Source organism: Podarcis bocagei (genome assembly GCF_964188305.1).
Source record: "Podarcis bocagei genome assembly, chromosome: 10".
NCBI lineage: Eukaryota > Metazoa > Chordata > Lepidosauria > Squamata > Lacertidae > Podarcis > Podarcis bocagei.
Genome location: NC_138135.1, coordinates 26280018 through 26306671, shown reverse-complemented (window position 1 = coordinate 26306671; position 26654 = coordinate 26280018). Strand labels below are relative to the sequence as shown.

General features: G+C 43.9%; 1 protein-coding gene across 4 annotated transcripts in view; it reads right to left on the bottom strand.

Moving 5' to 3' along the window:
- TBXAS1 (thromboxane A synthase 1) overlaps positions 1 to 26654 on the bottom strand; it is a 219743-nt gene that overhangs the window by 102767 nt on the left and 90322 nt on the right. The window lies entirely within an intron of this gene.

Below are 26654 nucleotides of genomic sequence, written 5' to 3'. Positions count from 1 at the left end.
TGCCTGCTCAGTGATCCCTGAAGCTCACATAAACCCATTATGTCATCGGTTTGTGCCAGTCTTAGTTGAACACACTGCAGGTGCACCATGAGGGTAGCTGCACTAGGCAGTCCAGTTCAACCTCCATCCACACCTGCCATCAAACAGCAAACCTTGAAATGCAATCAATCCCATCCCATCCTCTTCAGTTGCCACTCACTGATTGTGGATGAAGAGTGTAGTCCTCCCACCCTATACGTGTGCCTGCCAAGTGCCCTGGAAAAAATGTGACACCCCTTTCTTTGCACAAAATCGTGCCGGCCATTTTGGCTGATGTGCTCTTACGCTATGAATCTTCCAGGTCCATGATCTTCGGTGCTGCATGAGATCTGCCCCCCCAAAAAAAATGCTTGGGGGGGCGAGAGTGATGCGTGGGTCACATGACTCACCTGGGAGTGCATCCCAGAAGAGGCGCATCCTGGTCTGAAAACGTTGAAATGCATGTATATACTGTCACTGGAGCAAAGTGGGGCTGGACCTCAACAGCTAGGATACAATGGTGTTTGTGATAAAGAGATGGAATGGAGGTGTGCTTGGTTCAGTTAATGTTTTAGCTGAAATAGTTTACATATACATTTAGGACGAATGTCCAAAGTAATACACATACACACAAAGAATCATCACAAAACTGTGGAAACACAGGGGAAGCAGATGGGGAAAAAACTTCAGGTGCTTGAACAAAGATTTATGTCAGGCCCTTGGCAATTTGGAATAATCAATTGGAGTTGCTATTGCGGTTTATTTACTTGATAGAAATTGCTATACAAAATGTGCCCCCAAAGAAGAATTATTTCAAAACACATCAGGCCTGAAATAAATCTTTCTTCAAACAGCTGAAGTTCTTTCCTCTTTCCTTCCCAAAGTAATAACCGACCAACATAATAGAAGTATTTATACAGTGTATTGTTCACTAGCCCATTAATAAAGATACCTGATTTACAAAAAAAAAAGTTTACTAAATTCCAACAAAGATAGAACTTTGTATTAGCTGAGGCAAAAAAATAAATATGGTAATACTACCCTCTGCCTCACTAATTTCTGCTGAATTCCATCAGCAGCTAAATCTTCACAAGACTGGAGAGGAATTAAAAAAGGGGAAGGGTGTGTTGCTTAAGACTCTGACTATTAAATTATAGAGATGATATGGCTCTAAACTAGTACACCAAACGCATAACTATCAACCCATCCCCTACAGTTAGCTATTCAATGCAGACATAAACTGAAAAGCAGTAAATGACACTGGAGTACTGGTTGGTTGGTTGGCTGCCACCCATCTGTCTTGGGAGACACTAGAAGACTTTGGGGTGAAGTCAAACAATTGGAGAATTACAGCGCCTGATGTGGCTGTAGAAACCAATACTGGGGTAGATGAAGGTGTCTGGTTGTGCTGATGCAGATGTACCATGCCTGAAGCCAGCCCCTGTTGAGCACGTCCTTGGGGATTCTGCCGTCTTTCATTCTGTGGACATGACTAAGCCAGAGTAGACGTCACTGAGACAGGGTGTGCACACTGAGACAGGAGTGCAAACATGCTTGGAATGTGGGCTTGGGAGAGCACATCTTTGTTTGAGACTCTGTCCTTTCATGTGATGCCCACTGAGGTGTTACTCCTGGTGTGTGTAAGCTGCCTATGTCTCACTACCATTAAGCAGCGTGCTCAACACGCAAGCCTGGTAGACCTTCATCTTGGTATTGGTCATTGGCATCACATTCTCCTATACCTTCAGAGAGATGAGCCATTGTCATAGCTGCCTTGCCAATATGCTTGTCCAGCTCAGCATCAATGGAGAGGTTGTTGGTTATGGTGGAGCCCAGGGAGACAATATCATCTATCACCTCAAGTGTGTGGTCACCACTGCTAATGCATGGAGTGCTGGCCATGTCCTGACCCAAGATGTTGGTCTTCATCAGGCTGATGGTAAGGCTGAACTCCCTGCAGGCTGGGGCCGTATGGCTGATGAGTCTCTGCAGAGCTTCCTTGAAGTGTGCTGTCAAGGCTGTATCATCTGCAAACAACGTCTTTTAGATAAGGACCCACCACACTTTTGTCTTGGTTGAACAGACCCCCGTCGCTCCTTGAATGGATGTACACACCATCTTCAATCAAGCTGAAGGCATATAATAGCAATAGAGAGAAGAATATGCCAAAGAGAGTAACTGCAGTATAATTTGGTGGAAGCATCCCTGAAGCCTTTCCTAACCGAGTGTCTTCCAGATGTTTTGAACTACAACTTCCATCAGTCCCAGCCAGCAAGGTGAATGGTCAGGGCCAGGGTGATAGGCACTGCAGTATAAAACATCTGGAGGGTATCAAAGTTGGAGGATGCTGCCTTAGAGTGTTATAAGTAACTCTGGATTCAGGCTTGTCAGTACAATCCCATGCTACTCAGAGGTAAGCCCCACTGAGCTTACTGGGACTTACTCCCAGGAAAATGTTTTGCAGCCTTACTTCATAAAGTGTAACTTCATAACAAAGAAGCAAATATGGTACATCTAGATAGAAGAGCAAAATACAGAAAGAAATGTTTTTAGTTAATCTGTTGTTGTTTTTCTTCTATAGGCTTTGGGGTTTTCTATTTTATTTTCCACAGAGCACATCATTTTGGGGTGTCAGAACTGGTGTCCGTTACTGCCCTTTAGCTAGCAGAATTAAAAGCAGTGTATTATAATTAATATTTATATTAACATTATTTATATGCAGTGCACTGCATTAGGTATTTCACAACAAAACCTTTTCTTGAAGTCCCACAGTATGTGAAGACCTATGGCTACAGAACTACAAAAATAGAATAATTAAATGGTCAAGCCCAAAACAAAAAAATGTGATAATCCCTATGAAAGCAAATAATCAAACAAAGCTTAAAATTAACTGGTATTATTGTAATGGATAGATTTAACCAGGTCAAAAGATTATCACATTTCCCTGCTAACGATGGAAGACTTAGTTCTGACACAAAGAAATTTTTTCAGAGGACTGTAAAACTTGTTTCATTGAACTTGCAGGTTGCTAATAACGGTAGCAAGTTTCATAAAATATATGAAGTAATTCTAAAAAATAACTGAAAAATTAAATGAGCTATGCCAGGCTGTGTAAAATACGGACACTAATAGAGTAGAAAAGTTGAGTAGAGAATTATACATTAATGTCAAGATTTTCAAAGAAGAGCGCCTAACCTTTTTAATTCATACTTAGGAATTCACAAAAGGTGTCCATGTTTCAGATGAATTAAATTTAATGGGAGTCGCAGTACTTAATTAGCAAAGTCTAATGATTCAAAAAAGTTTTGGTTTAAAATCAAGTTCAATTAAGACCTTTCAGCTCCCTCGGCCTCAACAGGTGTGAAAAGGATATAAGCATCTAAGCCAAGTCAATAAGGCCTGTTGTAATCTTCTGTATGGTACAAGTCAACAGTCTTTACAGATCAGACAAAACCTAAATGTTCACTGCCTCAGCTTAGAGGAGTTTTGTCTGGAGTTAGGGTAAGCACACCATAACACATGACTATGGCTTTTAAGGAAAAGTTTAAAGTAAAGCACCAAAATGGCCAGGCAAACTTCTGATTGTAATATATTCCATTGTGTTGGTGTCACCATGGAAAATGCCTAGAGGTCTGGTCATTCTTGATGACTAGGCCCATGCCATGATAGCTAACAAACATGGCAGCCCATAACTTGTGGTCTAGTCCTCCTCATGTATTCAAATAATTAAAAAAAAACACCTCCTTTTCATCTGATGGCATATACTCAAATATGCTACGCAGGGCACTGAAAACCTTGTCTCTGCCTTTAAGTGACGAGAGTTACAACAGGGCCTCCAATAGCTGATAAATGAAGTGAGGTAATCTTCCCAAGTAATTCCACTGGAGTTTCAATGTTTCATAAGTATATGTTGCTGCCCAGAAGGCCTACACACCACATTCGCAATGCTCACCAGCACTGTTCCTGTGCCTATAAAAAGTACACTTGGCCTCATTCAGGCAGCCCAGTTTGTCAGCCAGCACGTTCCCCTGTAATGCTGCAGTAATGATGTTAACTTTGTGCAGCTCATGATCAGCAGCTTGTCTTGCAAATATTCTCAGTCACTCAACTCGCAGGTCTTCATCTATTCTGAAATACATCAACCTGACACTCCAGCTCCCCAGCTTGGAAGTTTTATATATAGAGACAGTGTTCCTTCTTTCATATTCCTTCCCCAATAGGAAGAAGTAATTCACAGTGCTTCAGTGAAACGCATTGTTTCTCATCATTATAATCCAGGCTGCAAATGCTGGAAAGATTTATGCCCCGTCTCCTTGTCAAAAGATGTTTGTAGCAGTGGCAATGTTACACTAGTGTGCATGGGTTGCCAGTATGGTGCCCTCAGGCACACCAGCAGAGATGCTGCCTGGCGCCTGCAAGGCCCCATCTTCCTGCCCGTCCTGCTGCTGAAATGAGGTTTGGAAGAAGCCTCCTACTGTTCTAGGCTTCCTCTGCCCCTCCAAAATTGTCCCACTCCTGCTGCAATTAGGCTTGAAAAAGCCTTCTACTGGTCTTCATAGCTGTATTCTCCAGAAAGTTCACCCAAGCCTAATTGCTGGAAGAGGGTTAAGAGGTAGGGGTAGGTGTGTGTGTGTGTGTGTGTGTGTGTGTGTGTGTGGTCCATGCATGGTGTCCACAACTGTTTCTCCTATTTGCAGATATGCCTGCAGGCCCAAAACACATTGCCAAGCCTTGCGCCAGTCCACCAAGCAGTCTCCCCATCCTTTCCAATGGTCAACACCACCTGATGCTAGACAATAATAATAGTGCACACTTTTGTACAATATTTACGAGGGTGGGGAGGGGGATATGTACTGTAGAAATGTCACACTGAAGAGGAAACTGCATGAGCTACCACAGAAGGAAAGTAACAATCCTGCTTCAGAGAGTAATGGCTTAGTATGTCAGGGTGATTTATTGACTAGGCAGTTGCTCAGTGTCTTTCTCTAAAATATCTGCCATCCACTTCCCCTGAAGGACCACAAAAAAGAATCCTACCCTTTTCCTTACAGATTCCTCTCTCCCCTAAAACAGCAGTGATCATATGAGGATAGCAGGCTGTTCTAGAGCTTTTATGCCAGTGTGGTGTAGTGGTTAAGAGCGGTGGACTCGTAATCTGGGGAACCGGGTTCGCTTCCCCGCTCCTCCACATGCAGCTGCTGGGTGACCTTGGGCCAGTCACACTTCTCTGAAGTCTCTCAGCCCCACTCACCTCACAGAGTGTTTGTTGTGGGGGAGGAAGGGAAAGGAGAATGTTAGCCGCTTTGAGACTCTTTAAAGGGAGTGAAAGGCGGGATATCAAATCCAAACTACTACTCCTCCTCCTCCTCCTCCTCTTCTTCTTCTTCTTCTTCTTCTTCTTCTTCTTCTTCTTCTTCTTCTTCTTCTGCAGCAACTCACACCCACACCATACCATTAGAGTAAATTCAATGCACAAGTAAATCACTTCCCCCAAAGAATCCTGGGAACTGTAGTTTGTAAAGGGTGCTGGGCATTGTAGCTCTGTGAGGATGAACTACAGTTCCTAGGATTCTTTGAAGTAAGCCATGCACATTAAATGTGCTTTAAAAATATGATTTGGATATGACCTTAATCCAGTCTTATAGGTGATGAGAGAAAGGTGCTCATGTGCTCAGCAGAATGTGTTTGAATCAGAGCTGGCTGGCTTATGAGATGAAGAGCCCACCTCAGGCAACAGAAGTGCACAAGGTGGTGCTCTGCCCATCCCACTGTTTCTGCTGATGCCGGCAAGAGGGAGGCATCTTCCCTGCTCCTAGGAGCAGAAGCCAAACAGCAACACTTTGTGGAACGACCCAGCTGCAGACGTGCCATCAACTTGTTCTGGGTTCCTAGACTTCAGTACCGTCTGTTCTGAATTCCTGCTCCTAACCAAACTCCTTCCCACCCACCCTAAAAGGATGTTGTGGGTCCAGTGGCGAAAAGACTTTGAACATTGATTGAGCGCTCTATATTCAGACTGTTCTTGTTTCTGGGGTATGTTTTGTCTGACGGCCTTGAGGCTGGACTATGCCAGCCAATGTCTTATTTGCAATTCAACCCTCCTCTCCAAACAAATCTGCTTTGCTTTGTTTTGTCGCCGACTAATTTCGATCACTTCCTAGGAGCTGATGTTTCACAGGCTTGCTCAGTTTCAAAAGGCAGTATAATTTTGTGCAGCTGCATCCCAAGTATTTCTGATCTAACTTGTACTTGATCCGACTTGCCATTGAAAGGGAGCTTTGCACACACTGCCAGCCACTATTATTAGCACCATTCAGTATCTAATCCATCTGATGTTCTTAGGTCCAGTTATTAGCAGGCATCAACTGCTTGTGGTTAGGACAGAAAAGGTGATTTACCTCAGCGAGGAAAAATCTTGATGCTATTCTTTACATTCTTTATTGAGTTCTCAGTTTTGCTTTACTTAGTTATCCAACATTGGCTGGGGTTCCATTTGTATCTCACATAATCCCTGTTTTAAAACAGCTGCACTACTTCACAGTTCATTTCCAGATCCAATTTAAGATGTTCATGTTAGTGTTGTTTAGGGCTTTAAACAAATCATGCCCCAAATACCTGAAATAGCTCCTCATTCCCTTCTTGGGTTGTGGCCCACAAGGCTGCATTCTTTGCAGCAGGCTTCAAGTTGTGGTAAAAAAGGTAAATGTAAAGGACCCCTGGACGGTGACTATGGGATGCGATGCTCATTTCGCTTAAGGTCGAGGTTTGTCCACTGACATTTTTCCAGGTCATGGGGCTGGCATGAGTAAACCACTTCTGATGCAACGGGACAACATGATGGAAGCCAGAGCGAATGGAAATGCTGTTTACCTTCCCGCCGCAATGGTACCTATTCATCTGCTTGCACTGGTGTGCTTTCGAACTGCTAGGTTGGCCGGAGCTGGGACAGAGCAATGGGAGCTCACCCATTGCGGGGATTCGAACCGCCAACCTTCCAATCGGCAAGCCCAATAGGCTCAGTGGTTTAGACTACAGCGCCACCCACGCCCATAAAAGTTGTGGTACTCCCTCCTCACAGAGCTGTATCTGGCATCTTCATTGTACAGTGGTACCTTGGGTTACATACGCTTCAGGTTACAGACTCTGCTAACCCAGAAATAGTACCTCCGGTTAAGAACTTTGCTTCAGAATGAGAACAGAAATCATGCTCCAGCGGTGCAGCAGCAGCAGGCCCCATTAGCTAAAGTGGTGCTTCAGGTTAAGAACAGTTTCAGGTTAAGAACGGACCTCCAGAACGAATTAAGTACTTAACCTGAGGTACCACTGTATAGCTTTCAGCAAATGCTGAAGACGCTCCTCTGTACCCTGGCTTGTGACACTTGAGAGATATATTTTTGGTATTTTTGGGACCCATCTTATTTCTGTGATTGTTAAGTTGCTTTAAACTGTTCTTAACATTGTGTTTTAATTTTTGTAACCCGCCCTAGGACCTTGGGGTAAAATACATTGGCTCATATGGCATTGACAAAAAACCAAGCCTTCAGTGGTATCAGTCCAGTTTTGTGGAATGCTCCTCCAACAGAGATTCAGTAGGCATCTTCAGTATTAATTTTTAACCTTTTCTATGCTGCCAGGCTCACAGAGACAATTCAAGGGGGGGGGGAACCCTGTTACAGTAATCTGTGATCTGTGATTTCCCATTTTATGTGGCTTTCGTTTTATATATTATTTGTTGTACACTGGCTTGATTGCTGTTGTTTTTAAACGAAACTACGGTATATAAATGTTTTGTAAAAAACAAAACAAAACAGGCCACCCATAGGTTTAAGCTCCAAGAATCCTTAGCATTCCCGCAGTCCCCCCCCCCAACCTGCCAGCTCAACGGGCAAACTGTTTTCAACAGAGCAGGTTTTGTAAGTTGTGGACCTTTGCAGAGGCTATCCTGATGTTGTTCTTAAGCAGCCCGCTCCATAGCTCTTAGCTGCCATAACAATCAATAAACTTATCGGGTGGCCTCTTCAGTTAATGCACCCCAGATGAGACTTTAAAGATCTCAACCCACCTGCAGAGCAAACACTTTTGAGAAAGGGAGGCAAACAGCCAACACACAATAGAAGCTAAATGTCAGATAAAGGTTTCCGCTTTGAATCGGGGAACCCTTCCAACGCTCCCCCACTGACTAGGCTATTTTCTCATGCAGAAAAATACCAACAGATTTCTAACTGCATCCAGCCAACTTTTTGTATTTGTGCAATCTCTATTGGACTTGAAAGGGAAGGATTAATGAGTCTATCTACTGTAAACAGCCAAGTAAGGCTAGAAAGTGAAATCAGTAGCATTGATTTTAAATGGCACCAGTAGCATATATTGTAAAAGAATACAATGATATTATTGATTCTAAAACAAACCTTATTTTTTAAAAGGGGCGAATGTTAGTGGATTCATATATACCAGAGTGGTAAAGTGGCTGAATTTGTCAGACTAGGAAAACAGAGGCCCAAGCTGAGAGCCTCACTTAAGGATGTAGACATTGGGTCACTCACTAGCTGCACCCAGGCTGGCTGAAAGGATAAAATGGGGTTGGGCAAGATATCCAGGCATGCAGCCCTAAACGCCTTGGAGGAAGGGTGAGAGGAAAATGCAGTAAAATAAATGGATGAATGTACTTTTAAATTAGTATCGTTTATCATTTCCCATGAAACATATTGAAACGATTAACAATGTCAACATCAGAGAGAGATATAATATAGGGGAGGGGAGGGAGGGGGAGTGTTTTGGCCCTGTAATACTGAAGGAGAATCTCCTATCCTATCGTTCAGCTGAGACACTGAGATCTAGCTCTGAGGGTCTTCTGGCAGTTCCCTCATTGCATGAAGTGAAGTTACAGGAAGCCAAGCAGAGGGCCTTCTCGGAAGTCGGGCCCACCCAGTGGAACGCCCTCCCATCAGATGTCAAAGAGATAAACAAGTATCTGACTTTTAGAAGACAGATAGGCAGCCCTCTATAGGGAAGTTTTTAATATTAGATGTTTTACTCTGGTTTTATAATTTGTTGAAAGCCAGCCAGAGTAGCTGGGGCAACCCATGTCTGATGGGCATAGTATAAATAGTAAATTGTTGTTTTTGGTCCAATGTACATGAAGAGTAGCTGGGATAACAGTCTCCCGGTTACCCTAAGTTTCTTTTGTTTCAGCAGCCTTATTTAAGGAAATAAGAGGGCACATTTGCTAACTTCTATTTTTTACTATGGATCGTTATGATGACTCTACCCATGAAAAAGAGGATGTATCCTGGAAAAAGAGGACATATGACAACCCTAATAAAATGTGAATTTTGTTGGGATTTAGAAACCCTTGCTAATCTATTCCACATCACCCAGGAATCTATCAGTCTACTTTGTGTCCACCTCTGAAATAGGCTAGCTGTATATTCCCTTGACTTAAATGGATCATATTTCCATTAACCACAGTCTAAGGGAGACAAATTATTGCTGTACCTTCCAAGGCTAGCAAAACGCTTTTGGTTCTAATTTGAAATTTTGAAATTGGACGTGTATGAATTTTTCAGCACAATGAATCTGTGAATCCTTGCTTTGTCCACCTAAGAATAGTTGTAGGTTCTCTGGTTATGGACCATGTCCCAACGCCTGGACAGTACCTAGAACACTGACAGCACTAGATAAATATAAAATCCTAATTTACTAACAGAAGTAAATACAACCATATAAGCAATGCGTAGAAACTCCAAAATCCAAACCGGAAAGTTCTTGTTCAAGTTCACTAGATGTCTCTCTTGAGACCATAAGGCAATGTAAACATCACTCCCATACCTCTGATTACCCAGATGTTTTGGGTGTCCTCCAGGCCATTCAGGCAAATGAAGTTGAACTGTACATGCTTCGCTTTAAACAAATCTCCATGCCCTACTGAAACTAATGGAACTTAAGCACATAATTAAAGTGCTTTTCTAACGAGGGTTTCCCCTCAGAAGTCTGCTTATAAGCCTTTGTTTGAATAACTTGCTGACATTCTCATAGTAAAGAGTGTGGTGCAGCCAAAAATAATTTAACATCAAGGCATTTCTTTCTCTTCTTGAGAGCGGGAAGGCCAGCTGGCTCCCAGGATATGCCTGCTCCATGATGATACTGCTTCTTCTGCCACAACTTTCATATAATGCAATCCCAAACTACAGCCAAATATTATAGCCAAGCATTTTTAATCACTCAAAAAATAACATTCACATTGTACAGGAAATATACCGGGTGTTATTGTGAACACATGACGGGTTAAGAGAGTTGACAGAGATAGCATGCCATCCCTAATTATGCCTTCAGATCAGTAGCATCTTTATTGAAATTAGGACTTTGAGGGCAAATGGTGGGACTTGCTGGATTGTGCCCCCCCCCACTGGAGTCCACTATCCTGTGAAGGACACACAGACCACTCTGATCCATGTTGAAAATAGCGCAGATGGGTATCTGAGTCGAGCTCTATCCTAAACAGGCATTTTATTACTGAGTGTAAACGTTCTTGTTTTAACAGATTTACTGTTTTGATTATTGCCTGTATTGTGCATTGCTTAGGGTGGCCATGTGTCCTACTATGCAGAGTACAGTCCTCTATTTGAAGGCTTGACTGGTCCAAGTCCAATTCAAAGAACTCTAAAAGGGGAGATCAAATGAGGGCTCTGAAGCTGCGCATCAACAGGGAGTACATGAACAGCAGATGGATGGAGCAGCCACACAGGTCACCTGCTTACAGTCTTCCCCATTAGGGAGAGATGCATATTATCAAAGTAATTATTTCTAACTTTGCATCTATGGAATTTGACATGAGGAAGACAAGAGAGGAAGGAGAAGGAAATGGAAACAATGGAAGACTATGCCTTGATTTCAGCCACACTTGTTTAGGCTCAATTGCAATGGGGTAGGGTGAGTTAAGGCTGGAATCCTATGCCTACTTACTTAGGAGTGAGTCCCACTGAGCACAGGGCTTTCTCCCCCTATTGCATTGGCTGCACTCCTATGTATGCTTACTCAGAACTCAGTCCCATTGCATTCAAAAATGGGAGTCGAGGAGGATTTTGCTGTAAGAGAGGTCATATTTGTTTGCAATATGCAATATGCATATGAGTGGCATCAGCAGTGTGGAGTTATTAAGCCCTTTTTGTATGCCCGGTGGTACTCACAATCTAAGCGGTTAAAGAACAGTTCAAGGGCTGGATTCCTATCTACCCTTTCAGTAAATGCTTATGGCACAAGTGGACACAGGAAGCTGCCTTAGATTGAATCAGGCCATTGGTATCTCCAGATCAGTATCATCTGATTGGCAGCAGGTCTCCAGAGTTTCAGACAGGGAATGTTCCCAATCCAACCTACCAAGGTTTGAACCTAGGAACTTCTGCATGCAAGATAGATGCTCTGCCATGGAGCAGCACCCCTTCCTAACATCTGCAACAGTAAGCGCCTAAGAAGAGGCTGCTGGGTCAGGCCAATGGCCCATCTAGAACAAAATCCTGTGCCTAGGATGCCTGGGGAAAACCTGCAAGCAGGACCCAAGAAGGAGGAGGAGGAGGAGAGTTTGGACTTGATATCCTGCCTTTCACTCCCCTTAAGGAGTCTCAAAGCAGCTAACAATCTCCTTTCCCTTCCTCCCCCACAACAAACACTCTGTGAGGTGAGTGGGGCTGAGAGACTTCAGAGAAGTGTGACTAGCCCAAGGTCACCCAGCAGCTGCATGTGGAGGAGCAGGGAAGCAAACCTGGTTCACCAGATTACAAGTCCACTGCTCTTAACCACTACACCACACAAGAGCACTCTCCCCTCCTGTAGTTTCCAGCAACTGGTGTTCAGAAGCATTGCCGCCTCCGGCCGTGTAGGCAGAGCATAGCCACAATGGCTAGTAGCCATGTTTGCAACAGTGTTTGTGAACTGCAATAATTCCTGCCTGCATCTGAGATCTAAGAACTACCCAGCTTGCTCGAGGAAACAATGTGCACGAGGAACAAAAGCAGCCCCTATAGCAAATGGGGAGCTGCGCTTTTCACTCATGCATTGTCTCCTCAAGCACCTCAAGGTGCCGGATTTATGTATAAGCTAAATAAACTATAGCTTAGGGCCCCACTCTCTTGGGGGCCCCAAAAAAAATTAAAGGGAAAAAACTGGATGTACATTTCCAAAATATAAGATAAATATAAGATAAAAAAACAAATAAAACAAAACCTACATACAGCAACAGTGTTTTGTGTTGTGTAGGCTCCTATGATGTAAGAAATGGGCCCCGCCTGCTAGCTTGCTCCCTAAAATATCACTGGTTTGCTCATTTCTATATACAGGGTGCCTACATTCTGCATGGACTGGTTGCATGCAATTTATTAGGTACATAAATTACCATATAGCATATATTCAATACAAAAACAGTGACAATTTGTTGTTGACAAAGGACAGCTGGACATATACCTTCAGTAGCTTAGGGCCTCATCAAACCTAAATCCAGCCCTTCTACAAACCATTTACGAATGTCATTGACATCCCCTTGGCTCCCCCTTAAAGATGGTGAAATGTTAAGAGTGTTTCCAGCAAAACAGCTTAGGTAATGATATTGTTACATGGCTTCACCCAAGCATCTCACCTGTAAGAGGTTTTGTGCAAAAGCAAGAAGATTCCTAAGGCAACCTGGGCAACAATTCTCTTTCGCTCTGAACTGCAGAGGTTTACTCCTCTGAATCATATTTCAAATATTAGATTACCCAGCTTTTCAATATAGATTACCTGCTTTTGACTACTGTTTCAAAAACCCTGCCATCTGGTGTGTGTCGGTTTTCTCACATACAGCTCCAAGTCACTGGTTGTTCAAGGAAGGGATACTTTACGCTGTTGCAACAGCAGCTCCCTGGGAATGTAGGAGTCTGGCTGTGTGAGCCAGATCTGAATGCAGATGACTCATAGGGGAAGCTGGCCCCCACTCTCAGCCCAGTGACCAAGGTCAAGCTCAAGAAAAGAAAAGAAAAAGTGCAAGCAAAGAAGCAGCAGAGGCATATCCTATCGCTCTGTTGGTTAGGGCATGGTGCTGATAATGCCAAGGTTTTGGGGGTTGGGCTAGATGATATTCAGGGTTCCTTCCAACCCTACAATTCTATGATTCTATAGAAACGGGGCCTTTCCTGTGGTGGTGCCATGGCTCTGGAATATTTCTCAATCAAGATCCATCAGGCCCTTTCTTTTGCATTACCAACTGAAAATATTTTTATTTTTACAGGGTTTTAATGTGTAATTTTAGATCTTGCTGCTGCTCGATGTTGCTGTTTTAAATGCTATTTTTAGTTAATAGCTTAGTTTGCTTTCAATTTATTGTTACTGTTTTTTATTTATGCTGGGTTTGTGTAGATGGTCGGGCTTCACCCCCCAAATATCTCTGCAGTCATAACCCCAAATAATAGATAACAGAGGGCAAGGAAGAATCAAAGCCTGCATTTTTGAAACACGGTTTTTTAGGTACCACCTTAAGAAGTTATCATTCAACTAGGTCATTTCAGGATAGCATTGTTGCATGTTGTTCCTGTTGGTTTTTCAGACGGATTTAATGTAATTTTGTTGTTTTAGCCTTGTTCTTTTGTTTTCATTTCTGCTTTGTACATATCTGGGTATACGGTATTTTTAACAGTGGACAATTTGTAGATTATTTAAATAAATAAATAAACTGTGGTTGGGATCACCCGCTAGTTCATATGAACTTCTGAACGCAACCACGTACAGGTTGGCTGAATCGCTGTTCAAGCAAGCAAACTCTGGGCCGAAAATGAGTAGACAAAGAGTTATTTTTGTTTTTCAAGCTATTTCTCAAGTTATTAACAAAGCTTTATAGCTGTAACCCAGGACTAAAGCATTTGTGAACATATCTCTTGAGTTCATGAATTTAATTCTTCTCCTCCACTTTTGGACAGATTCCAATCTGAGGTTCTGGATGGAGCTCTGTCTACAGTGTGGCTATTTGCTTACACAAGTAATCCTTTCTGAAACTTCATTCCAGTGGTCAGATTAACATAGATTAAATAGTATTTACCCTTGCCTGAGGGCATCAACTCACCGATCTGTGTTCCTTCTGATTAGTTTAGATGGCAGAACATTGGGCTCAATTTACAATTTGAATTGCATCCTACCTAACCACCAGATAGGTCTTTTGCCTATTCTTAACACATTTAAATTTATGCTCAATATAGACAGCCAGATTCTTTAAACAAAGGTCTTGTGGCACTTAGAATACCCAACAGATTTATTGTGCCAAACGCTTTTGTGGACTAGATGCATCTGAAGAAGTGAGCTCCTGGTACACAAAAGTAGCTGTCACAATAAATCAGTATCAGCACAATCCTGTAGTCTCTGGGAGGGCGTCCCAGGGGTGATAGGATTCTGAAATTCCCCCCTTTGCCGACAGACAGGGCGATCCGTGGACAAGAAGGGAGGTCTGTCCATGGAGGCTTACAGGTTGCAGCTGAAGAGCTCAGTAGCTATCCCACTTCTGATGCTGGTGGTCCTATGGCGGTAGGAGGGTGAAAGGGGCAGATCCTGTGTGGATCCTAGGAAGATTTTGGATCTGCTGGATCCATTTCCCTGAAAGAGCCCTGCACGGGGCAGAAAAAATATGATCCCTCAAAGATGCTGGGGGTGGATTTCTAATGCCACAGGAAACAAGGAAATGCGTATTTAATTTTTATTTTAATGATTTTCATAACACAGTGGTACCTCGGGTTACATACACTTCAGGTTACATACGCTTCAGGTTACAGACTCCGCTAACCCAGAAATAGTGCTTCAGGTTAAGAACTTTGCTTCAGGATGAGAACAGAAATCGTGCTCCAGCGGCGCGGCAGCAGCGGGAGGCCCCATTAGCTAAAGTGGTGCTTCAGGTTAAGAACAGTTTCAGATTAAGTACGGACCTCCGGAACGAATTAAGTACTTAACCTGAGGTACCACTATATAGTAAAATAATATCTAGAACAGATAGAATCAAAAAGACAAGAAAAAGAGGAGGGAGAGAAAGGGAACAAAAAAGAAAGAAAGGAAAGGAAAGGGAGTAATAAGAAACATTAAAGATGCCAAGGAGTGTGGTGGAGTCTCCTTCTTTGGAGGTCTTTAAGCAGAGACTTGACAACCATATGTCAGGAGTGCTCTGATGGTGTTTCCTGCTTGGCAGGGGGTTGGACTCGATGGCCCTTGTGGTCTCTTCCAACTCTATGATTCTATGATAAATGGGGGGAGATTCTGATTTTCCATCTGCCAATTACATTATTTAAGTCATTCAATCCATGTTCTCTACTTTTTGTTAAACCACATTTCTTTTTAGTCAAAGTGTCACTGTGTCAATCATTTCTTCTTCCCACGATAGGTCCAAGGGGGAATCCCAAATTGTTGTTATTCTTAATAATTAGCTGTACCTCTGTTAGTTCCCATCAGCATTCCTCTGCATTGGCTAATAGTAGGTTCTTCCAGCCTACATTTCTCCACTATGGTCACATATTGGAACAATATTCCATATCCCCCCCCCGCCACCTTAACATATATCCTTTAATTCATACCCAGTTCCTTATGCTCAAATTCCAGGAAATGCAGAATTATTTTAATGTATTGTATTTTTTTAAAAAAGAAGTATTACTTTTGTAGCTATTTAAAACCCAACAGGGTACCTGATGGAACACCTGCACTCATAGCAGCCTATACTGGTATCTTGGTTCAGATACTCGTCTCTGGGTGTGCCTCTGTAATGGCCACTCAAAATCACAGAATTGTAGAGTTGTAAGGGACCCCTGAGGATCATCTAGTCCAACCCCCTGCAGCACAGGAATCTTTTACCCAACATGGGGCTCCTAAGGCCCTTAGAATCAGTGCAATGCTGAATCCACTTTTGCAGAAGTCTTGCCTCCCTGAAAAAGAGGCACCATTTTTTCTGCCCCTCACAGAGCGCAGAAAAACAGCAGCAAGCATTTGGAGGGCGGAATCCATTCAAAATATTCCATATACAGCGGTACCTCGGGTTAAGTACTTAATTTGTTCTGGAGGTCCGTACTTAATCTGAAACTGTTCTTAACCTGAGGCACCACTTTAGCTAATGGGGCCTCCCACTGCTGCTGCACCGCCAGAGAACGATTTCTGTTCTCATCCTGAAGCAAAGTTCTTAACCTGAAGCACTATTTCTGGGTTAGCGGAGTCTGTAATCTGAAGCGTATGTAACCTGAAGCGTATGTAACCCGAGGTACCACTGTATGGTCTTTCAGGAATCTTTGGCACAAGCTATTGGGGGCTGATGCATTATGTCGTAGGGGAATAGGCAACTTCTACAAACCATAGATGGATGAGGTATGTTCAGTTCTAGGGCAGTAGTTCTAAGGAATGGGCTTGCCCAGTTTGTCACTCACATGACTAAGAATACTGCAGCATTCTGTATGAGAATTCTCCCTGAATGTCATACCTCCTACAGGCAATGTTATCTGTTGTTTTTGCTGTCTATTCTAGTGAACTCTAATGCAGATTTGTAGTGGTAAATTTCATACTTTTCTGCTTTCTGGAAATCTACCAGAAGTGTGGAGCTCAGTTCCACGTTGAAATCCACTTGCGATCCCATTAACCCGGAACATGGATCAGGCCATGTGATGAAATCTGGGGCGGTATTGTGGGATACAGTTGTTTCCTAGGTGAATGTGGGTTTGGGGGGGGGGCAAAAGCACAAATGAGCATAAAGGGTGGCAACATGTCCAGTGAAACTTGCTGGTGTCCACTGGTGTGAATGAAATTTAGCTTGACATGGTGGTATATTGATGAAAAAGCCACAGTGCCATTATCCAACAAGCCATGATGTATACAAGGAACATTGGAAATGAGGAGCATTATAACCAGGAAATCTAATGCAGCAATCCCCAGCTCTGAATGAACCCTTAGAGTAGCCCCGCACCCACATATAAACGTGTGTGTGTGTGTGTGTGTGTGTGTTGTTTTTCTTTTGGTGAGGGCTACTGTAATATATATAGTCTCTATATATAATTTGAGTGGGAAGGCAGTCTGGTGTGGTAAGAGTTAAGCTTTAAGTTGCACCCATCTCCCCTCCCTCCTTCATCGGGAATGAACGAAACTGTCTAGTTGTGCTTTGACTATGCCAGATTTTCAAGGAAATCTCTTTTGAACGTTCTTCAAAAGAGTGTTTTAGGCTTTCCTCCCACTCTAATGATTTTTTGGAGCCGCTTATTAATAATTCTTTGTGCTGTGTTTGCAGCAAGAATGTGAGGTGGTTTTGGATCCAAACTGCAATGAGGTTCCCTGCTGCGTATCCACTTTATAAAGGCGAACAAATATAGCAAACCCAGTGTTAATTTCCTGCAGGGCTAAATATATTTCATTTTTACCCATGTAATCACTAGGTAGGCAGTAATGACCTCATATTTTTCCACTTAATATACACTTGGCTAAACTGAATGCTGGACCCATATTTTTATTTTATGTTAATTAATGTAGAGTTGAACCTTGAAACACATCCAGTTCTTGGGGACAAAGTAAGAATTAGTGCATAGACCTCATTCCAACAAAGCAAGGCATTGATTTTAATTTAGATTAACACAAACATTTGCTGTGAATCATAGCTGTCTATTCAAGCCTCGTTCACCTGTTAGTAGTTTGTGTTCTGTGTGGCTCAGAGCGTTTTAGTTGCTTAGAGCATTGAATTTCCTGCATGTGTGCGTGTGTGTTTAGTTACCAGAGACTGTTTCATTTATAACTCCTGCTCCTTTCAAGAATCTATATGGTTAGGTTGAACACTTAGGCAGCAATAAAAAGAGGGGTGCAGATTTGCACATTTTTTCCATATATGTATTGATGCTATTGCTATAATATAATATATCTCACCATTATGGGGAAGACTGTGCAGGTGGCCTAAATGCCTGCTCAGTATCCAGAAACTCAGTGTTGACAGGCAACATCAAGACCTCTGTTGCTCTTTCACCTTATGGCTCTTTAAGTTTAAACTGGACCTGGACCGAACAGCCCTTCAAATAGAGGACTGTCCCCTATAAAGCAGGACATGACCACACAACGTATGTGTGAAAAAAGACAACACTAAACAATTAGCATTGCTTCCCCCTTTAGTTCTCCTTTCCAAGTCATGAGCTATTCCAAAACCAGTTTTCTAAAGGCCAGGTATAGTTATCATAGCCACTGTTAGCTTCTGGAGCTCTCAAGAACTAAATAACTCAAGCAGAGGCGGATTTAGAGCAGCGCGACTGGTTTCCCTGCGCTGGGCATCAAACCCAGGGGGCGTAAAAGCCATCCTAGAAATCTGTAAAGGAATGCGTCAGGAAGACAACATAAACTTGTCTCCCAAAGCTGCCTCCACCCCAGGCAGGCTGCTGAGATTTCCCAGGGGCGACTGGGCTCCCAGAGTTGCAACTACATCAGCCTTTGGCCCCAAATCATGGCCCTGCCTGCTTCTGCCGCCTCTGGTTCAGAGATGGATCTGCAGTGCTTCTCCCCCCCCCCCTCTCTCATCCTCCACTGCCATCCCATTCTGCTCTACTTGCATCAGCCTGGCCTGGCAGCGCCAGCAGCTGCTCCCCCTTCTCTCTCTCTCCGTGTGAGTGACTGTCAAATTTGGTTGGAACTATAACGTTGGATGGAGAGGATTTACCCTTTCACCTAAACTGCTTCATCCATTATTTCCCCACGTGCAATTTTCCACACGGGGTCAAACTTTTATATCTGACTGGCAGACTGTGTGTGTTGTAACTGAGGAAACATGTTCCCTCAGCACCATAGTCCTAATTTGTGCGTATTGTCTCTCATTCTCTCTCTCTCTCTCTCTCTCTCTCTCTCTCTCTCTCTCTCTCTCTCTCTCTCTCTCTATCTCTCTCTCTCTCACACACACACACACACACACACACACACACACTCTGCTGCTATTAAATTAACACCCAAAAACGATGGTCAATCCTCATCATAGAACGCCTCCCACCACATCTAATTTGGCCATTTGGAAATACATTCATTGTTTGTGGAAGGGGGAAGGGGGGATGCTTTAAGCTTGTGTCTCCTGTCAAGATCAGCGAGCAAAATCTAACGAAAATGAGTTGTGGCTAAGTGTGACTGAAAACAATGGGGTGAGCTACACCTCCCAATCCTGTGTATGTTTCCTTGGATCCAAGTCTCACATTGGGTCTTACTCCAGGACTGCAACCATACTGTTTCACTGTGAATCCTCTTGCTTTCGGTTGGGCCTAGTCACTGCTCAATTTTGCCCCAAGGTGCTCTCTTAACGCTGGCTGGATCGTGGCCCGTTACAGGCAAAGTCACACCACGCTTTTAGGATAAGGTGTAAATGCCACTGAGCAAGGCAAAACTGAGCAACTCTTGTCCTAATTGCCAGCATCCTTAACTCTATGCGGTGGCAGGAGATCGTAAAGAGAACATTCCCATAAACTATTCATTAATTGGACACCATCATTAAATTTCAGAAATGGTTAAATAAAATCATAGTTTTAAAGTACCTGATATATCTTCAGCCCTGCTGTCCCCAGAATATTAATTAGGTGGATGTTAAGCAGAATAAAATATACATCTTTACAACCAAATAGTGATTCAAGGCATGTAGTATAAAACAAATCTTTTAAAGAAAGCAAACCAGTCTTTACATGTTTCGAGCTTTTCCCTTCTAAGGCTCAAGCTTCCCACACATTATTGAGAAGTTTTTGCCATCATCTTCCGCCCTGCACCCCTGCTGCTTAAGATTAATTTTCTGATTAGACTTTAGAATATGAGAAGGTCTGTGGCTCAGTGAGAGAATGCATGTTTTAGCACGCAGAAGCTCTCTAGTTCAGCCTGCCACTTCCCATTTAAAAAGCATCTGATAGCTGCTGATGGGAAAGGGTTCTTTTTTGGACCCTGGAGAGCAGCTGCCAGTCAAAGCAAACAGTGCTGGGTTATGGAGATGTTGTGCAATCATAAGATGAGCACAGGAATTGCAGCCGACTTGGAAACTTTGGGAAGAAGTGCCCTGAACACAAATGCTATCAACAGACCACATGGTACAGTGGTACCTCGGGTTACATACGCTTCAGGTTACATACGCTTCAGGTTACAGACTCCGCTAACCCAGAAATACTACCTCGGGTTAAGAACTTTGCTTCAGGATGAGAACAGAAATCGTGCTCCGGCGGCGCAGCAGCAGGCCCCATTAGCTAAAGTGGTGCTTCAGATTAAGAACAGTTTCAGGTTAAGAACGGACCTCCGGAACAAATTAAATACTTAACCTGAGGTACCACTGTATATTTTAACTGTATAACTTTTAAAAATAAATTTTAAAAATGCATAAATAAGAGCGTAAGATGAGCCTGCTGGCAGGCCAATGGTTCATCCAGTCTAGCATCCTGTCCTCACAGGTGCCTATGGGAAGCCCACAGGCAGGATTCGACCACAACAGCACTCTCCTCTTCTGCACTTTCCAGTAACAGGTATTTAGAAGCATTATTGCCTTTGACCATGGAGTCAGAGCATAGCCATCATGGCAAATATAACCCAGTGACTCTTGCTATCTTTCCTAGCTCTCCTTGGCTGACTATTCAAACATTTAAATGCTCTATAAGGTGTTCTTTCAAAATAATAAAAATCTTCTGTTAATCATAGGAACATAGGAAGCTGCATTAGATTTAATCCGTCACAATTGTCTGCAATGACAGGCAAAGCTCTCTCCTAGCCTTACCTAGAGATGCCAGGGATTGAACTTGCTCTGCAACTGAGATGTTCCACCACTGAGCTGTGGCCCTCCTTCGTTGCCAATAAATAGAAAGTTCTTCCTGGAAAATCCTGGCTAAGCTCCACAACTTTGCTCCACATGGAATCTGCTCTTCCCTTTTCCTTCCTAACCACCAAATTGCTCTTTCAGGTAGTAAACCAATCAGAATCTTCCGAGAACCCGACCATCCAATTAAACTAAACTGATTTCTTCTGAATAACCTTCCAGCAAACAAGGTATTCTGGCGAGTGCACATTTTATCAGATTAAGGTCATTCTTCTCATGAACACACCAAGGCCTGACTCCCGATTACAGACGGCTTTGATATTATTTTTTTTAAAAAACAAACATTTTAGAGAGGTTCACTGAATCTATGAACCGACTAGTAAGCAGAAATCTCATAGAAAACAACTTGAAGAAGAAGAAGAAGAAGAAGAAGAAGAAGAAGAAGAAGAAGAAGAAGAAGAATTTGGATTTGATATCCCGCCTTTCACTCCCTTTAAGGAGTCTCAAAGCAGCTAACATTCTCCTTTCCCTTTCTCCCCCACAACAAGCACTCTGTGAGGTGAGTGGGGCTGAGAGACTTCAGAGAAGTGTGACTAGCCCAAGGTCACCCAGCAGCTGCATTGGAGGAGCGGAGTCGCGAACCCAGTTCCCTAGATTACGAGACTACCGCTCTTAACCACTACACCACACCAAACAACAACAACCAAATATATCTTTGTTCAAAATATATTTGCTAAATGCCATGGAATTTTTTCTGAGCAAGGAAAGGGTCAAAGAGTTCCAATAAGGGTATTCTCCACTTTTAATATCCTGGCTCCTTTGAGCCACTCCAAGCCCAAATCCCGTCACCCAGCACATCCTAGCTCCCCTCACCCTCACACACAAATCACCTCCAACTGCCCCCATAAGCAAAGATGGGTCCTCTTCCCTAGTCCTTGTACATGATAGATCACTGTCCTTATTCCATCCTTATTTTGCCCTTTGGGGATACCTTGTTAGTGTTGTCATAGTGCTTAGTACAGTGGTACCTCTGGATGTGAACGGGATCCGTTCCGGAGCCCCGTTCGCATCCTGAAGCGAACGCAACCCGCATCCGCGCGTCTGGCGATTCGCCGCTTCCGCGCATGCCATCATTTTTAGTGTCTGCACATGCGTGAGCGGCAACACCCGGAAGTAACGCGCTCCATTACTTCCAGGTCGCCGTGGAGCACAACCCAAAAAGGCTTAACCTGAAGCGACTTCAACCCGAGGTATGACTGTATAGTCATTTCCCCCAGGGTCTCTAGAAGTCAAAGGTAGGGTGTGGGTGTATGTGATTGTACACACTTATGCACCTTGTCTATATGCACATATGTGAGCACTAAAGCTCCATACTTTTGGTCCTTAGTATAAAAGGTTTTTAAGTATTTGTGGCCTCTTTTTGGGTGGGTCAGGATCTGCTAGACCTGTCTTTTATTAACATGGGCGTGTGTTTGTTTTTTGGGTTTTCATCAATTGTGTTTATTGCAATTGGTCTTATTACTTCAATGAGATTTGTAAGTCGCTTTTACTTTAAAGAGTAAAGCAAATAAATAGTAACAACAACATAGTGCACAGCCAGTCATTTCACAGGCTGCAACTGCTGAGGCATGTTTTGAGCTTTCGCAAGCCTATTTTAGGACAATTATATTTTTCTAGCATATCATTATCAAAAGAACTTGCACTGTAAACTAGTGGGAGGCAGGGCTATTTAGGAATGAATGGATACAACAGGCAGAGTACGGTGATGCAGCTAAGCAATTTTACTTTGAAATGTGGTATGCTAGTTCTGCATACAGTGGTGCCTCGCAAGACGAAATTAATTCGTTCCGCAAGTCTCTTCGTCTTGCGAGTTTTTCGTCTTGCGATGCACGGTTTCCCATAGGAATGCATTGAAAATCAATTAATGCGTTCCTAGGGAAACAAACCGCCTTCAGACCAGGTCCGGGGACAGTGTGTCCCCGGACCTCTTCTGAAGGCTGGGGGGGGACACAAGGGCTTTTCTTCCCACCCCCAGCATTTTAAAAAACCCCGGGACAGCGGAGGACTTCTCCCCTGTCCGGGCGATCTTAAAATGCTGGCGGGCGGCATTTTAAAATCGCCCCGGGACAGCGGAGGACTTCTCCGCTGTCCGGGGCGATTTAAAAGCCCCTGGGAAGGCAGGCAGGGGGGACAAAGACTTTCGCCCCCCGCCAGCCTTCAGAAGAGGTCCTGGACCTCTTCTGAAGGCGGGCGGGGGGCGAAAGTCTTTGCTCCCCCCGCCTGCCTTCAAAAGCCCTCCGGGACAGGCAGGCAGGGGGGAGCAAAGACTTTCGCCGCCCGCCTTCAGAAGGTGTTCCTGCCCCACCGCCCGGCTTCGGAGCAGCGTTCCAAAGTCGGGTGGCGGGGGCGGGTGTTCCCTCCCCCCGCCCGGCTTCGGAGCAGCGTTCCGAAGCCCGGCGGCGGCGGGAGGAGGCGTTCCCGCCCCACCGCCCGGCTTCGGAGGAGGTCCGAGGACAGTGGGGAAGACGCGCTGCGCTTCCCGCTGTCCCGGATATTTCCCTATGGGCTGTCGTCTTGCGAAGCAAGCCCATAGGGAAATTCGTCTTGCGAAGCGCCTCCAAAACGGAAAGCCCTTTCGTCTAGCGGGTTTTCCGTCTTGCGAGCCGTTCGTCTTGCGAGGTACCACTGTATCTCCTGTGGGGGACCCTCCTGCTATGTGGGGCCCTGGACTTCTGCCCCAAAGGCCTGACAGCACTGCTAGTGGAGCGGAGCCTTGAGCAATAAGTAACAAGGATGCTGTGATCCTTGGTTTTCAAGACCCATTTCAGTGGCTGGGATGTTTTAGTCCTGCCTCTTAAAACAAAGTCATGAGTTTTAGATTTTATTCTGTTTTAGTTTTATGCTGGTTTTAAAGTATGTGTTATTGTTATAGATTTGGGGGGGACCCCCTAAACCCTATAAATTAATAAATTACTTGTTTGCACTACTGAAGGGAAAATTGCAGGCCAGTGGAAAAATACAGGCTAAGCTTCCTTTCCAAGCCAGTGCCTCACCTGGGATAGAGGTGTTTAACTACACCTCAGTTAAAATAGTTGACAGGGTGTTTTTGTTTTTAAAGAACAACTTCTGCCATGTCATCAATTCTCCAAAGGGTCACAGATACTGGTAGAGCACCTGGACCCTTCTGGAATCTAGCTACCGCTCGGCTGAGAGTGGGGGTGTGCCCAACTTATGTTACATTATAAGTTGCTTTGACTTACATTTTTAGGGGGGGAAAGCAATTACTGTATTTTTTGCTCTATAAGACGCACCTAGTTTTTGGAAGAGGAAAACAAGGAAAAAAAGATTCTGAATCCCAGAAGCCAGGACAGCAAGCGGGATCGCTGCGCAGCGATCCCACTTGCTGTCCTGGCTTATGGGGTAGCCGCACGCAGCCTCTCCTGGGCAAGGGGAGCCTTCATCCCCCTGCCCGGGAGAGGCTGCACGCTGCTAAGGCTCCCCCAAGAGCTGCGCCCCCTTTAAAAAGCGTGTGGAGTGTGTGTGCGGCTCTTTAAAGAGAGCGCTGAGCAGAGCCTCCTGCCAGCATTCGCACACACATTTCCCTTACTTTTTAGGAGGGGAAAGGTGCATCTTATAGAGCGAAAAATACAGTAATAAGTTTAAGAAAATATAACAACAACAACAACAACAACAACAAATTAATAAATAAGTTCTATGAAATGGTGTATTTCTAAATGAAAAACATGTATTTTGTGGTTTTATATTTTTGATTTTATTCTGTGAACCGCCCTGAGACCTCCAGGTATAGGGCAGAATAATAATAATAATAATAATAATAATAATAATAATAATAATAATAATAATAATAATAATAATAAAAAGTTTTCTATCCCACTCCTCTTATGGCCAGCAATAGTTAATGCCAGAGTTGGAAGCTGCTGCCAATGCATCCCTAAATATGTCCCCCTAAATTCCTACTGTCACTGCACCCCTAAGGATGTCCCCCCCCCCCCCCGTTCATTTATGGAAGCATGAGCTAAACATCAGATCGACAATTTTGTGACTGCTGCTTTAATTGTAAAAACAGCAGCTGCCCTCAATCTCTTTTAGAAAAAGTCCTGGCGTAAGAGCAGCAGGGATGTTCCAGCTCAGGAATGAGCTGTATTATCATAGCTTTGTGGTCAGCATTTATTCTGAAAAGCCGAATGCTTTATTCTCTCAGTTTCATCAGCATAGCATTAGGGGCAGCAAGGGGGTGCGGGGGAGAGAGAGGACATGATGGAGCGGTGGTTTCTTAATTTTTTGCACAGTATATTGTACACTTGCAACCAGAATTTCTAAATAAAAGCAGAGAAAGGGCTTGCTCAGAGTAATTTTCAAAGCTTTAGATTCACATTTATTAAAAGCCACATAGAAATACTTCTGCTTAATAGCCAGAGTGCGCTTGTCTCTCCCTCCATGTTCTCTGCCACACACAGTTACGATTTGTAGACTTTTGCTTGTATTTATACAAAGCAATCGGATGGGGTGTGATGTTCTCTAACGTTGTCATTTTGGGCCAAGCAAGTAATATTAAATGTGAGAGACTAGGCATGCCATTATGCAACTTATTTCTCATGTAGGCCCTTCTAAATTTAAACTATATTCTGGTCCCTCCCTCCAACTTTCCGCTTCATAGATGAAAGAACATCTCCATTGCACACAATGGTGTGAGATAGAGAAACCACAGAGAGAGCTCTCAGAACCAGAAGTGCTATTTCCAGGCAAATTCAGGGCATTTGGGTATGAACTGGATTGCCGTGGGGAAGGAGGTTGAGTTAGGTGACGGTGACAGCGATTCCGTGTCAATGTCAAGGCAGTTTTAGACATTATTTATTGCTCAGGCAGGAGGGCAGTCAAAGGCTCAGAGTTATGGGCAGAGACGCTTTCTGCTGCTGACTCAACAAAAGGCTACAGCCCTTCAAACATACAACTCCTTCAGAGCAAAGAATGCAGCAAACTGACTCTGTGGCACACAGCATAGTTCCTGTCCCGACAAATTACCAGGGCAGCTGAATCACAGTTGAATGGCAGGAACAGAACTATATTGCATCTTCGAGAAACAAGAGGGTGGAAACAAATGTAGGATTCACCCCACTCCCACTCGAAGCCAAGTCTGCCGAAAGTGAGGGCTCGCCCAAACTTCTGCTCGTCTCGCTGCTTTCTCCTGAGGAAACCTGCTCTTTACCACTGAATATAAAAAAACCCATCAGTTGGGTTTCCCACAGATTGATGTTCGTTCCGATTCAGCAGTAAAGAGCACAAATTCCTGGGGAAAGCAGCATGGCCAACAGACCTGGGCTTAGAAAGCACAGAACAAACAGAAAATCTCTCAGCCTCGTGCTTTCTAAACTAGAAGCAAATGGAAGTACAGTGGTACCTCGGGTAACATACGCTTCAGGTTACATACGCTTCAGGTTACAGACTCCGCTAACCCAGAAATAGCACCTCGGGTTAAGAACGTTGCTTCAGGGTGAGAACATTAATCGTGCGGCGCGGCGGCAGCAGGAGGCCCCATTAGCTAAAGTGGTGCCTCAGGTTAAGAACAGTTTCAGGTTAAGAACGGACCTCCGGAATGAATTAAGTACGTGACCAGAGGTACCACTGTATGGATGAGGCCATGCAACCTGATGTCTACTACTGACTGGGAAAAAGCAAGCGCTAATCAGAACCAGCACCAGGGGTTGGCATGGCTTAGCACCTGCCATGGGCCTCAGGGCTCGGTAGAGCCCCACCAGGGTCCTGATCCGTATCACACACATACCACCCCCCATAATGCTAATTGTATAAATGGTGTCTTGTCTAGCTTGGCCCTGAAGCAACCCAG